Source organism: Vidua macroura, chromosome 1 (assembly GCF_024509145.1).
Source record: "Vidua macroura isolate BioBank_ID:100142 chromosome 1, ASM2450914v1, whole genome shotgun sequence".
NCBI lineage: Eukaryota > Metazoa > Chordata > Aves > Passeriformes > Viduidae > Vidua > Vidua macroura.
The window spans coordinates 56,059,026-56,074,754 of NC_071571.1; the positions used below are offsets into that span (position 1 = coordinate 56,059,026).

A 15,729-nucleotide genomic window follows, 5' to 3' on the forward strand; every position below is an offset into this window, starting at 1 on the left:
GTGTTCTCAATGTGACCTTCTGCCTAGCACAGTTAAAACTACTCCTATTTCAGACAGCATGGGAAATTTTTTTCTTGCTTTAACAGTACTGAGAATAAATGTCCTCCTGTCATAGTGTGATAGGCATTCAGGAGGATGCAGGTAGGAGGCTGGATTACAAATGGTCCTCTCTCTTCACTCACTAGAAAAAGAACATATAGCACAACATTAAAATTGTTCTTTGTTCAAATTCTGTTGAATGTTAAATAACACTGACTGTCTTTTATGGCACTAATTTAGTTGGATTTGATCCCATGCATTCTTTCAATACACAGTGTCCCATGGGTCTGAGTTTCACAGTTGAACATGTCCGTTGTGAAAAAGTTCCTCTCACCGCAGATTTTGCACTTTGAGAAACATTGGCAAATTGCTCTTTGTTTCCCAAGCCTCCATCCCCAAGCCCCTGGTGATTTACATACTACCTCAACTGTCATTGCAGTTCTCTTTTTACTTTCCTCACCAGCAAACCTAGTTTATTTTTCATTTTCCTTGCTGCTCTTCTCTGTATCGTTCTTGGTTTTAATCTCATTTTGAAAGGAGAGAACAAGCACTGCATACTGCTCAAGTTACAGGTATACCAGAAATGTTAACAATAATGTAATTACACTTTCTGTTTTATCTTCTATGCTTTTCTGAATAGATTTTAAAGTTGTACTTTCATTTTTGAACTTCCTTCAGTTTCTACAGAAACTACAGTAGTTTCTGTAGAATTATCTACAAAAAATCCTAATTAATGTTTAGCCCAAGTACACATGTGGACTTGTGGAGTTAGTGTTGCCTCTCTCTATATGCATCTTTCTGAACAAACCAACATTGAATGGGTTGATTTGCCAACTACACTTAAGTAAGCTGTTGCTTCTTCTTCTTTTCTACTTCTTCACTTTTTCTTTATTGCTCTTCCCCACTTGCTTTCATCTTCCACCAACAACTTTTCCAAATCACATCTTCTGGAGAAGCACATTGAACAGCAGAAGCAACAATCCTTCTTTCTATGAATCCTGACCATTTCATCACTCTTTTAAATTTATTTATAGATCTTTATTTTTCTCCCCATTGATAACTTGTTATTTACCCATCTTAAGATTGTATGTTGCAATTCTTTTTTAATCCATGACAACTCAGTAGCTTTGACATTGTTTGGATCAGGACCTTGGAAAAATGGAGAAAACCATTGTTGACTCCTTCAAGGAGTGTCAAAGTTTGTGAAGCAAAATTTCATGTACAGAAACCTGTCTGAACATTCTTTGTTTAAAGTGTTCTTGTTAGAAGTATCCCTGCCACCTACCAATTCCATTATTTCTATTTCTAAAAATTTGCTCACTGTTAATTAGCAATGTTATACACTACAAGTTTGTAATCACATTCAACATTAAAACTGCACCAGCTGGTGTATGTACCACTAGTGTGCAATAGTCACATTAAAATCAAGGCTGGCAAAAAAAAACCCAAGGTATTTTCCTAGTGCTACCAATGCCCTTCAATCCCTTAAGAGAGGACCAGTTCAATTTCAGGTGCACTCGCCTCAAGATCTCACACGTCTTTTGCTAGACATATTCACTGCCCAAGTACTCTGATGTTACCATGTTTCAGTTATTTTCATCCTTTGTACTCTATGCTTCATGTTTGTGGTGTTGATCTTAACCACCACCATGTAATGAACAGTTCCCACGTGTTCCCCAGAGACGTGGGCAGGGCCTTCTTAGTCCCCATGGCAACACAAAAAAAAAAAAAAAACAAAAAACCACAAAAAAACCCCAACATTAAAAAAACCAAAAAAACCAACCTACTAACTCTAGCTAAGTACCGATATTGAAATGTTAATTAGCTAATTGCTCTCTTTGTTTTCTCTAAACTACCTGGAGATAACTGGCCTCCCATCCCCCACGCTGCCATTCCGGGACTAACATGCAAATAAAAAACCCTTAGGATCATGGGAGTATTTTTAGGAGATAAAGACAATCCTAAATCAAAAACTGAACACAGTAGAGGGGTCTAGACAAATGCCCTAGCTGAGGAAGAGGGAAACACATCTCCTGATTGACTTTTAGCCGTCACCATCACCTAAAAAAGAATAGACTAGGTTAGGCTGTGAGAAGCAGGGAGACAGAAAGGCAGAGAGAGCCCTGATACTGCCACCACGGAAAGAGCAGGGACAGCTGTTGTTCTGGACTTCAGCAACAGACTCAGCACACCTCCTTCCTTTCGGCCGCCTGGGAAAGCTACAACCGCGGGGGCGAGCTCCGTGTCGAGCCCCCTGCCCAGCTGATCTTTTTAATAAAGAGCTGAAAATTAATAAAGGCATTAGCCCTGTTCATTTCAGTTGGGGGCTCGTCCGGGATAGCCACGCCCGAAGAGGACCCCCGCACAGCTGGACAGCTTGACCACCTGCTTCGAGGGACCCTTGGGAGTCGCTGGCCACCTTCGGACCCTAGGATCAATGTGAGACGAGCAACGCAGAGGAGCGTCGAGTTGGTAAGAAAAACCGGGAGACGAGCGAATGAGTGAGTGAGTGAGACAGGGGCCGGCAGCTCGGACCCCCAAAGTGAGAGGGACCCGCTAGTACCGCGTTTCTGGACTCCTGCGAAGGGGCCGGCTTGGAACGGGTGGAAGCAAGTGGAATAGAAAAGCGACTGAGGCGTCTTCTTAGAAGTAAAGCAGGCCCTCCTCCGAGCGTGTGGAGGTCCCCTAGGGGCAAAGTAAGTCCCTGGCAGTCAGAGCAAGGGGAATATACCCAGCAGGGCAGGTGGGATGTGGATGTCCTAGAGGGCATGTCCCCGCCAGGAAGGACAGGATAACAGGGCAGGTGGGATGTCCCTGGCAGGTAGGGCAGGATGTCCTAGCAGGCAGGAGTGGTATGTCCCCGGCAGACAGAGGGCATGTCTCGGCAGGCAGAAGGCATGTCCCCACCAGGCGGAAGGCATGTCCCTGCCGGGCAGAGGGCATGTCCGCGCCGGGCAGGACAGGATAACAGGGCAGGTAGGGTGGGATGTCCTAGTAGGCAGGAACAGCAAGTCCCACCAGGCAGAGGGCATGTTTCCAGCAGGCAGGACAGGATAATAGGGCAGGTGGGATGTTCCTGGCAGGCAGGGCCGGAGGTCCCCAGCAGAGCAGGTAGGGGAATGTCCCTGGAAGGCAGGGCAGGATGTCCCCAGCAGAGCAGGCAGGAACTCGAGTAAGCAGAAAGGCAGGAAGGCAAACAAGCTAACCCTAGTAGGAGAGTCAGGCAAGGGAAACTTGGCCGGAGTTCAAGTGTAAGTCTTGGCAGAACATTCGACCTTACCTTGGCAGGGAGAACAAGCTTCCCAAACCTAGTAGGGTCAGGCAAGGGGGCTTGGCCGGAGTTTGAGTGTAAGGCTAGGCAGGACGTTCGACCTTACCTCAGCAGGGAGACCAAGTTTCCCAAGCCTAGTGGGGTCAGGCAAGGGGGCTTGGCCGGAGTTCGAGTGTAAGGCTCGGCAGGACGTTCGACCTTACCTTGGCAGGGAGACCAAGTTTCCCAAGCCTAGTAAGGTCAGGCAAGGGGGCTTGGCCGGAGTTCGAGTGTAAGGCTCGGCAGGACGTTCGACCTTACCTTGGCAGGGAGACCAAGCTTCCCAAGCCTAGTAAGAAGGTTAGGCAAAAGGCCAAGTAAGAGTTGGACAAGACTTAGCAGGGGTACAAGCCTAGAAAGTCCAGCAAGAAGTCCAAAACTTAGGCTGAAGAGCAAGAGAACAGAAGACGATAGATGTGAATGTGACTAGTGATTGTCCTAGCCAAGAAACAATGTAAAGTGTCAAGAGGGTAGTCCCAAGAGTGGGGTTTTAGTTAAAAGAGACTAAGTTCAGTCAAGGGATTCAAAATACTAAGTTGTGGGAAGGGAGCTTTAGTTACCTGTCAGTATATTCCATTTTAGATAGAGACACCATTTAAAGTATATTATTTCTTTTCTTTTTGAGGCCTGAAAATGGGAAGAGGTTATAGTAAAGGAGCAGATCCTTCCAAAGAGAAAGCAAAGAGAATTCCCCCTAACAGCCCCTTAGGGCAACTGTTAGACCAATGGGATTCTCGGGAAACCACAAAGGATCTAAACAAGAGTAAGATGATACATTACAGTATAGAAGTATGGCTGAAGTTAGAATTACAGGGAGAGTGGCCATGGTATGGAACCCGAGATCAGTGGATGTGTAATCAGTTAAACCAACACCTACAAACCCGAGGGAACCTTGATGTAGAACAACTATCTTATGCAGCTTGCTGGCTGGAGAATTCTATAAATAATGAGACTGTGAGAATATGCAAGTTACAAAGAAATAGAGAAGAAGAGACTAGAAAAAGAAAAAGATGGGACCCCTTTGATTACCTACCCCCTTCTACTCCTGTTACCTCTCCAACAGTTTCCCCAGTTAATCCTTCGGCCCCTCCTATTATTCCTTTCCCCAGTTTTCCCACCTCTAGTCCAACCACCTCCCCAAATCCCTCTGCCCCTTCCCTTATGGGAGCTCCCTTGCCTAGTGTTAGTTCACCACCTAATATGCCCTCTAGCCTCCAACAAGCACCTGTCTCAACTACTATCTCCCTATCTGGGGCCTTAGAAGGAGGGCCATATTGTAACACCCGATCCAAAGCACCAAGGGTAGAAAGGCTCTTTCCCCTTAGGGAAGTTCCTATGGGTGGAGCAGCTGGAGGAGTTGGGTTTGTAGATGCACCTTTGACAGCTTCCGAAGTCCGGGGATTTAAGAAAGAGCTAGGAAATTTAGTAGAAGACCCCTTTGGAATATCTGACCAGTTAGACCAATTTCTAGGGCCGAATATTTATACCTGGGAAGAGCTTAACTCTATTCTAAGCATTCTGTTCTCTCCAGAAGAGGTCTGGATGATCCAAACAGCAGGGGTGAAGATATGGGAAAGAGAAAATAGATTGGGGCCCCCAGGGGACCAAAAGATACCCTTAGTAGACCCCAACTGGAATCCCAACCAGGAAGAAGGAAGGCAAAACATGAGAGATTATAGGTCCCTCATGATAAGAGGGATCAAAGATTCTATCCCTAGGGGAAGCAACATGAAATTGGCCTTTGATAGTACACAGGAGAAGGATGAGACACCAGCAATTTGGCTTAAATGACTAAAACGAAATTTCCAGTTATATTCAAATATAGACCCAGATAGCCCAGAGGGCCAAGTCCTCTTGAAGGTCCAGTTTGGGACCAATATTAGACGGAAGCTAGAAAAGATGGAGGACTGGCAAGAAAAGAATATGAATGAGCTGCTCAAAGAAGCCTTAAGAGTTTATTTAAGGAGGGAAGAAGAAAAAGCCAAAACTAAGGCTATAATTATGGTTGCGGTTGCTCGAGAAAGTATAAGAGCAGACAGATCACCAGCACTGCTGTCTAAGTCAAGTGAGAATAGACCAGGGCCATTACCAAAAAATAGAGACCAACAAACACCATCATATGGAGCAAATAAAAACTTTAATGAGTTCAGGAAACCTGAGGCCTCACAAAGTAACAGGAAGTGCTATTACTGTGGCGAGATAGGACACCTTAAAAGGAATTGTAAGAAGTTTCAGTTTGATGAGGCAATGCATAAAGAACAGAAAGTCTTAGAAGAGATTTCAAGGGGAGATGACTAGGGGTGTCAGGGGCTCTATAAGTTAGGGGACCCAATGAACCATCAAGATGAGCCCTTGGTAAACTTTGAGGTAGGTCCCCACTATGAAGAATTTGAGTTCTTATTTGACACAGGGGCAGATAAGTCTAGTATAAACAAGTTACCAGTAGGAATCACCATTGGGAAGAAGGTCTGTGAGGTTTTAGGGGCAGAGGGAAGACCATTTAAAGCATCTATAGTTGAGAATATAGAAATCAAGGGGAATTCAAGACATTGTTTGGCAGACTTTATCTATCTGCCAAATTTAGGAAGCAACCTCTTGGGAAGAGACTTGCAAGTTCAACTGGGGGTAGGGATCATCCCAAGAGATGGGAGGATGGTAGTCCAGGTCATAAGGCTGACCCAGAGAGACATAGAGGAAATAGACCCCAGAGTATGGGCAGAAGAAAGTAAGTGTGGATACTTGAACATCACGCCAATAAAAATAGAAATGCAAAAAGATACACCCCCTATCCAAGTCAAGCAATACCTAATATCCCCTGAAGGCAGGAGAGGATTAGCCCCAGTGATCGAACAACTATTAAAGCAAGATATTCTAGAATCATGCATGTCCCCCCAAAACACTCCTATACTAGCCGTAAGAAAAGCAGAAGGGAAATACAGGCTAGTTCAAGACTTAAGGGAAGTAAACAAGAAGACTATTACCAGACACCCTGTGGTATCCAACTCCTATACCCTTTTAAGAGTTAAGAAACTAAGTCCTGAGAGAATCTCAGGTATCCTGTCTGTCCCAGCTCCCAAGACCAAGAGAGACATAAGGAAGCTAGTAGGCCTGTTTGGTTATTGTAAACTGTGGTTAGATCAATACACCAAAAGCATGAAGGTCCTTTATGATAAATTAGTAGACTCTGAGCCTGTAAAGTGGACAGAAGAGGATGAGGAACAGCTACGAGGTTTGAAAGATAAACTATCCTCGGCACCTGTTCTAAGCCTGCCTGACCTTAAGAAAGAGTTTAACCTGTTTGTGAGCACAGAAGGGGGAATTGCATATGGGGTATTAACCCAGGAATGGGGAAGACAAAAAAAGCCAATAGCCTACCTCTCAAAACTACTAGACCCAGTAGCCAGAGGATGGACAACTTGCCTGCAAGTAATCTCAGCTGCAGCTATCCTGATAGAAGAAGCCCAAAAATTCACCCTGCAAGGGAAAATTAAAGTCCACATCCCCCACGATCTCAAAACAGTGCTAAGCCAAAAAGCTCAGCAGTGGTTGACTTACTCTAGAATACTGAGGTATGAGATTATCTTAATGAACACAGGTGACTTAGAGTTAGTCACCTCCTAATGTCTAAACCCTGCACAATTTCTTACCAGAGAACCCCTGGTGGATCTAGAACATGATTGTGTTGAACTCATAAATCTACAGACCAAAGTGAGAGATGATTTAGAAGATGTACCCTTGCCATACGGGAGATCCCTTTTTATAGATGGGTCCTCAAGAGTAGTAGGAGGGAAAAGAGCCTCAGGATGTGCTGTCATAGACGGGGAAGACATGAAAGTTATGGAAAAAGGGAAACTGCCCTCGAACAGGTCAGCCCAGTGTTATGAAGTCTATGCTTTGAAAAGAGGATTAGACCTGTTAGAGTGAGACCAAGGAACTATTTACACAGACTCGCAATATGCGTTTGGGATCATCCATACCTTCGGAAAAATTTGGGAGGAGCGTGGCTATTTAAACTCCAAAGGGAAGAACCTGGTACATGAGAAACTGATAAAACTAGTATTAGAATCCTTACAAAAGCCCGCAGAGATAGCTGTGGTGCATATAAAGGGACATCAGAAAGGACACACCCGTGAAGATAAAGGGAAACCGATTAGCAGATCAGATAGCTGAAGAAGCAGCCTTAGACTCAAGAAATCCAGTAAAAGCTTTTAAAATAGAAGTAGGACCAAGTAGAGAAAGAAAAGAAGAAGAGCCAAGGTTCAGTGAAAAAGAATTAAAAACAATAAAAGAACTAGAATTACATCAAGGGGAACAAGGAGAATGGTTAACTCCCGATAGGCGTAAGTTCCTAAATAAAGGCCTAGCTCGAAGAGTGCTAGTAGAGTTACATGAATTGACCCACTGGGGAATCCAAGGTTTGTGCAACCCCTTTTTACAGGAAAATTTATATCTTGGAGTATATGATCTGGCGAAGCCAGTCACAAGAGGGTGTGCGATTTGGCTGAAAACTAAACAAAAGGTAATGAGAAAAACAGCACCTGGGGGAGGAAAACTTGCTTTGAGACCTTTTCAAAACATACAAGTAGATTTCACTGAAATGCCCTCTGTGAAGAGGTACAAACATTTACTAGTGATCATAGATCATCTCACTCACTGGGTGGAGGCTTTCCCAACCAGAAAAGAAACCGCACAGGAAGTTGCATGAATAATCTTAGAAAACATCATACCATGATACGGGCTAGTCAATAACATTGACTCAGACCGAGGTCCACATTTTGTCGCTCAAACTTTAAGTAACAAAAGCCCTGGGGATAAGGTGGAGATTGCACACCCCATGGCATCCTCAAAGCTCTAGAAGAGTGGAAAGGATGAATAGAACTCTTAAAAATGTGTTAACTAAATTAATTGAAGAAACAAAGATGAATTGGCTCAGGTGTTTACCTCTCACTCTCTTGCGCATCAGAACCAGACCTCGGTCTGACATAGGGGTCTCTCCCTATGAAATGATGTTTGGACTCCCTTTTTTAATCACCCCTTTCAGTACAGCAGATTACCTGGAAGGGGAGGCAGCAACTCAGAAATATTTAGAGGTCATAGGAAAATCCCTAGAAGGCCTCAGAAAGAAGGAGTATCTCCCCCAAACTTCCCCTCTGGACACCAATGCCCACAATAGCAGTCCTGGGGATTGGGTGTTGATAAAGTCCTGGAACACTACCACTCCCTTAACCCCCAAATTCGAAGGACCTTTCCAGGTGCTACTCACCACACACACTGCGGTACGGACCCAAGAAAAAGGCTGGAACCACGTCACCAGAATCAAAGGACCAGTGCCACCCCCAGACACCAGACCACACCCAACAGTGTCACCCACCTCCTCTTATGCATGGACAGTAATTAAGAAACCAGAGGACTTAAAATTAACTTTAAAGAAAACTTGCTAGAGACTGATATACAGTAAGGTGTTAATACTATGTAATTGTTTAATAAGAATAAATGTCCTTTAGCCAAAGGAGTTAACTGTAAATTTTTTAATTAGAATATTATTAAGTCTTACTTGGTTTCTAAAGGACATGAGAATTACCATCAGACATAAGTAAAAGCATACAAATGCCAAAAGAAGTTAGCCCTCAAAAGCCAAAGACGGTAAGTTGATGCGGGCTTAAGCCTGATCAAAAGAAATAGAGGACGGATTTGTAATGAACAGTTTCCTCATGTTCCCCAGAGACATGGGCAGGGCCTTCTTAGTCCCCATGGCAACACAAAAAAAAAAAAAAAAAAAAAAAACCACAAAAAAAGTCAACATTAAAAAAACAAAAAAACCAACCTACTAACTCTAGCTAAGTACCGATATTGAAATGTTAATTAGCTAATTGCTCTCTTTGTTTTCTCTAAACTACCTGGAGATAACTGGCCTCCCATCCCCCACGCTGCCATTCCGGGACTAACATGCAAATAAAAAACCCTTAGGATCATGGGAGTATTTTTAGGAGATAAAGACAACCCTAAATCAAAAACTGAACACAGTAGAGGGGTCTAGACAAATGCCCTAGCTGAGGAAGAGAGAAACACATCTCCTGATTGACTTTTAGCCGTCACCATCACCTAAAAAAGAATAGACTAGGTTAGGCTGTGAGAAGCAGGGAGACAGAAAGGCAGAGAGAGCCCTGGTGCTGCCACCACGGAAGGAGCGGTGTCCTAGTTTAGGGCAAAATTTGGAAGAAGGCCTCCGGAAGGAGCCCCCAGAAAGCCAACCCCCCCATGGCCCCCTCCCCCACCTGGTACGGGAAGGATTTCCTCAGAGAAAAGTGGAAAAAAACCTGTTTATTTAACAAGCAAAAACACTCCCCAATACAAAAACAACACCAGATGACAAAACTCTTTCACCGTTCTGAAGAGATGACAAATTCAGAAAGTCTCTCCTGGGAGTGGTCGCCCAGCTATCAGTCTCCGGCGCTGGGGATGGCTGCTGCAGGTCACAAAATGCAGACTCTCGGTGTTTCTTGATGTTTCCCAGGTCCGGGTCCAGAGCAGGTTCAGATGATATTCAGGAAAGGGAAAGGGAGGGGAAAAAGAAACAGTCCAGGGTAAAAATTGGACTGCCTAGCTAAACTAACTAATAAGCAAAAGCAAAAGCAAGCAAGCAAGCCAAGCCAGCAAGCCAAAGCAAGCCAAGCCAGCCAAGCCTCTCCTAGACACAGAGCATGGGGGGAGGTGAGCCGGCTGATAACAAGACAAAACAATCCTTCACTTTCAGAGTCAGTCCTGAAGGCACAGAATATAATATCAGGCATGAACAGAACACACGATTTGGGATACAAGCACCATACCATCACCCTAGGACAAGCGGGGACAGCTGTTGTTCTGGACTTCAACAACAGACTCTGCACGCCATGCCTCCTCATCTTCGGGCCACTGGTGTGCCACAAGGAAAGAAGAAGGGACAGCTGCTGCTCTGGACTTCAGTGACAGACTCTGCACGCCTCCTTCCTTTCGGCCACCTGGGAAAGCTACAACCACGGGGGCGAGCTCCGTGTCGAGCCCCCTGCCCAGCTGATCTTTTTAATAAAGAGCTGAACATTAATAAAGGCATTAGCCCTATTCATTTCAACCAGAACTTGTCACTTCAGCAGGTCCTCTAGTGTTTGGGTCACTTCCCTAAACACTAAAGGCTAAAAGGAATGCACTTTAAAGCCTCCTGCTTATGAAATGTGATTTTTCTCTAGGAATTTTCTAAGAATTGCTTGTAGAATACCCTAAAGTGTTTTACTCAAATAGGCTGTATACTGTATATATTGTATATATATATGTATATGTGCAAAATTAGATTGTCTTTCCAAACACATTTTCTGTCCATGTCACTTCTTCCCCATAGGACTGTGGCAGTAGCCCTCTGGCCACAGAGAGAAACACAACTTTCCCAGACATCATCCTGGGGAAGGCTGTGAGAAGATCAGAGAAAAGAATAAGAAACAATTCTTAACTTGCTGCACCTGGTATTGTGAACATGTGGAATGTGTTATGGAGATTTTTTTACCAAAGGGTGGTTTCTTAATTAGCCAGTGGTGATGGTGTTTGGATTGGAGGACCAATCAAGTACATGTGTGTTATAGGTAAAAATTGACCCAGCCGAAATTAAAAAAAATAATAATTTTTATTATAAAGATCAAATTCTATCTGCGCCAGCCACAAAGAAAAGGACAGTGCCGAGCTCGGACCCCAACCTCTCCTGCACTACAGACAGCAGCGGGGATGCCCCTGCCACAACTAGCAAATCAGGTTTTCCCTGTTCCGTACGTAGCAGCCGGCAAGCCTTTTCCACAGCCGGCCCCACTCCGAATGCTGGGGTCTGCCTTTATTAATGTTCAGCTCTTTATTAAAAAGATCAACTGGGCAGGGGGCTCGACGCAGAGCTCGCCCCCGCAGTCGTAGCTTTCCCAGGCAGCCAAAAGGAAGGAGGCGTGCTGAGTCTGGCACTGAAATCCCGAGCAGCAGCTGTCCTTTCTTCTTTCCTTGTGGCACACTGGTGGCCCGAGGATGAGGAGGCGTGGTGTACAGAGTCTGTTGCTGAAGTCCAGAACAACAGCTGTCCCCGCTCCTTCCGTGGTGGCAGCACCAGGGCTCTCTGTCTCTATCTCCCTGCTTCTCAGAGCCTAATATAGTCTGTTCTTTCTTAGGTGATGGTGACGGTTAAAAGTCAATCAGGGGATGTGATTCCCTCTTCCTCATCTAGGGCATTTGTCTAGACTCGTCTATTGTGTTCAGTTTTTGATTTATATTCCTTTTTATCTCCTAAAAATACTCCCATGATCCTAAGGGGTTTTTATTTGCATGTTAGTCCCAGAATGGCAGCGTGGAGGGGTGGGAGGCCAGTTATCTCCAGGTAGTTTAGAGAAAACAAAGAGAGCAATTAGCTAATTAGCATTTTAATATCGGTACTTAGCTAGAGTTAGTAGTTTTTTTAGTGTTGCCATGGGAACTAGGAAGAGACCCCTATGTCGGACTGAGGTCTGGTTCTGATGCGCAAGAGAGTGAGAGGTAAACACCTGAGCCAATTCATCTTTGTTTCTTCAATTAATTTAGTTAACACATTTTTAAGAGTTCTATTCATCCTTTCCACTCTTCTAGAGCTTTGAAGATGCCATGGGGTGTGCAATCTCCACCTTATCCCCAGGGCTTTTGTTACTTGATGTAAAGTTTGAGCGACAAAATGTGGACTTTGGTCCAAGTCAATGTTATTGACTAGCCCATATCGTGGTATGATGTTTTCTAAGATTATTCATGCAACTTCCTGCGCAGTTTCCTTTTTGGTTGGGAAAGCCTCCACCCACTGAGTGAGGTGATCCACGATCACTAGTAAATGTTTGTACTTTAATTTTCCCTTGCAGGATCAACTTTTGGACTTCTTTTATCAGGATAGCTGCTGCTGCTGCGATTACATGCAGGCAAGTTGGCCATCCTCTGGCTACTGGGTCTAGTAGTTTTGAGAGGTAGGCTATTGGCTTTTTTTTTTATCTTTCCCACTTAAATACATTCTTAGGGCTTCTTTGAGCAACTCATTGATGTTCTTTTCTTGCCAGTCCTCTATCTTTTCTGGTTTTTGTCTAATATTGGGTCAGGATTTGGTGACAAACTAGACCTTTAAGAGGACTTGACCCTCTGGGCTATCTGGGTATATATTTGAATATAACTGGAAATTTCGTTTTAGTTGGTTAAGCCAAATTGCCGGGGTCTCATCCTTCTCCTGAGTACCATCAAAGGCCAATTTCGTGTTGCTTCCCCTAGGGATACTCTTTGATCCCTCTTATCATAAGGGACCTATAGTCTCTCATGTTTTGCCTACCTTCTTGTTGGCTAGGACTCCAGTTGGGGTCCACCAAGGGCATCCCCTGGTTCCCTGGGGGCCCCAATCCACCCTCTCTTTCCCATATCTTCACCCCCGCTCAGATCATCTGGACCTTTCTCAGAAAGAACAGAATGCTTAGAATAGCTCAGGTCTCCCCAGGTACAAATACTCAGCCCTAGAAATTGGTCCAAGTGGCTAGATATTCCAACGGGGTCTTCCACTAAATTTCTTAGCTCTTTCCCAAATCCCCGGACTTCGGAAGCTGCCAAAGGTGCATCCACAAACCTAACTCCCCCAGCTGCTCTACCCATAGGAACCCCTCTAAGGGGAAAGAGCCCCTCCACCCTTGGTGCTTTGGACTGGGTGCTACAATACGGCTCTTTTTCTAAGACACCAGGCAGGGAAATATTAGTGGAGACAGACCCTGGAGGCCAGGGGGCATGCCAGGTGGTGAACCAACCCTGGGCAAGGGTGGCCTCAGCTCCCAGGTGGGAGGAGGCAAGGAAACTCCAGCTGGAGAAGGGGAAGAGGGATTTGGGGAGATGGTTGAGGAAACTAAGGGAAGGAACGATGAAACAGAGGTGGGAAAACGGGGGAAAGGAATCAGGGCCTCAATAGGAGGGGCTGAAGGACCAACTGGGGAAACTGTTGGGGAAGTAACAGGAGCAGAAGGGGACAGGCAATCGAGGGGGTCCCATTCCTTTATTTTTCTAGTCTCCCCCTCTCTATTCCCTTTGTCATCCTCTCTATTTCTTTGTAACTTGCATATTCTCAGTCTCATTATTTATAGAATTCTCCAGCCAGCAAGCTGCATAAGATAGTTGTTCTATATCAAGGTCCTCTCAGGTTTTTTTAGGTGTTGGTTTAACTGATTACACATCCACTGATCTTGGCTTCCATACCACGGCCATTCTCCCTGTAATTCTAACTTCAGCCATACTTCTATACTGTAATGTATCATCTTACTCTTGTCTAGACCCTTCATGGTCTCCTGAGAATCCCATTAGTCTAACAGTTGCCCCAAGAGGCTGTTAGGGGGAATTCTCTTTGCTTTGGAAGGATTTGCTCCTTTACTATAACCTCTTCCCATTTTCAGGCCTCAAAAAAAAAAATATATATATATACCTTAAATGGTGCTTCTATCTAAAATGGAATATACTGACAGGCAGCTAAAGCTCATCTGGCCCCTCCCAACTTCATATTTTGAATCACTTGACTAAGCTTAATTTCTTTTAACTAATTCCCACTCTTGGTCCTACCCTCTTGGCACTTTACATTGTCTCTTGGCCAGGACAATCACTAGTCACACTCTCATCTATTGTCTTCTGTTCTTTTTCTATTTGGCCTAAGTTTTGAACTTCTTGATGGACTTTCTAGGCTTGTACCCCTGCTAAGTCCTGCCCAAACTCTTACTTGGCCTTTTGCCTAACCTTCTTACTAGGCTTGGGAAGCTTGGTCTCCCTGCCAAGGTAAGGTCGAACGTCCTGCCGAGCCTTACACTCAAACTCTGGCCAAGCCCCCTTGCATGACTCTCCTACTAGGTTTGGGAAGCTTGGTCTCCCTGCCGAGGTAAGGTCGAACGTCCTGCCTAGCCTTACACTCAAACTCCAGCCAAGCCCCCTTGCCTGACCCTACTAGGCTTAGCTTGCTTGCCTTCCTGCCTTTCTGCTTACTTGGGTTAATGCCTGCTCTGCCGGGGACATCCTGCCCTGCCTTCCAGGGACATTCCCCTATCTGCTCTGCCGGGGACCTCCATCCATGCCTGCCATGGACATCCTACCTGCCCTGTTATCCTGTCCTGCCTGGCGGGGACATACCACTCCTGCCTGCTAGGACACCCCACCCTACCTGCCAGGGACATCCCATCTGCCGTCCTATCCCATCCTGCCTGCCGGGGACATGTGCTCTAGGACATCCACATCCCACCTGCCCTGCTGGGTATATTCCCCTTGCTCTGACTGCCAGGGACTTACTTTGCCCCTAGGGGACCTCCACATGCTCAGAGGAGGGCCTGCTTTACTTCTAAGAAGACGCCTCAGTCGCTCTTCTATTCCACTTGCTTCCCCCCGTTCCCGGCCAGCCCCTTCGCAGGAGTCCAGAAACGCGGTACTAGCAGGTCCCTCTCACTTTGGGGGTCCGAGCTGCCGGCCCCTGTCTCACTCACTCACTCATTCGCTCGTCTCCCGGTTTTTCTTACCAACTCGATGCTCCTCTGCGTTGCTCGTCTCACATTGATCCTAGGGTCCGAAGGTAGCCAACGACTCCCGAGGGTCCCTCGAAGCAGGTGGTCGAGCTGTCCAGCTGTGCGGGGGTCCTCTTCGGGCGTGGCTATCCCGGACGAGCCCCCAACTGAAATGAACAGGGCTAATGCCTTTATTAATTTTCACCTCTTTATTCAAAAGATCAACTGGGCAGGGGGCTCGACGCAGAGCTCGCCCCCGCAGTCGTAGCTTTCCCAGGCAGCCGAAAGGAAGGAGGTGTGCTGAGTCTGGCACTGAAATCCCGAGCAGCAGCTGTCCTTTCTTCTTTCCTTGTGGCACACCGGTGGCCAAGGAGGCGTGGTGTGCAGAGTCTGTTGCTGAAGTCCAGAACAACAGCTGTCCCCGCTTCTTCCGTGGTGGCAGCACCAGGGCTCTCTGTCTCTATCTCCCTGCTTCTCAGAGCCTAATATAGTCTGTTCTTTCTTAGGTGATGGTGACGGTTAAAAGTCAATCAGGGGATGTGATTCCCTCTTCCTCATCTAGGGCATTTGTCTAGACTCGTCTATTGTGTTCAGTTTTTGATTTATATTCCTTTTTATCTCCTAAAAATACTCCCATGATCCTAAGGGGTTTTTATTTGCATGTTAGTCCCAGAATGGCAGCGTGGAGGGGTGGGAGGCCAGTTATCTCCAGGTAGTTTAGAGAAAACAAAGAGAGCAATTAGCTAATTAGCATTTCAATATCAGTACTTAGCTAGAGTTAATAGTTTTTTAGTGTTGCCATGGGAACTAGGAAGGCCCTGCCCGCGTCTCTGGGGAACATGTGGAAACTGTTCA

General features: G+C 45.6%; 1 protein-coding gene across 1 annotated transcript in view; it reads left to right on the forward strand.

Moving 5' to 3' along the window:
- Positions 1-15,729, forward strand: part of LOC128805229 (dual specificity calcium/calmodulin-dependent 3',5'-cyclic nucleotide phosphodiesterase 1A-like) — a 360,529-nt gene that overhangs the window by 338,447 nt on the left and 6,353 nt on the right.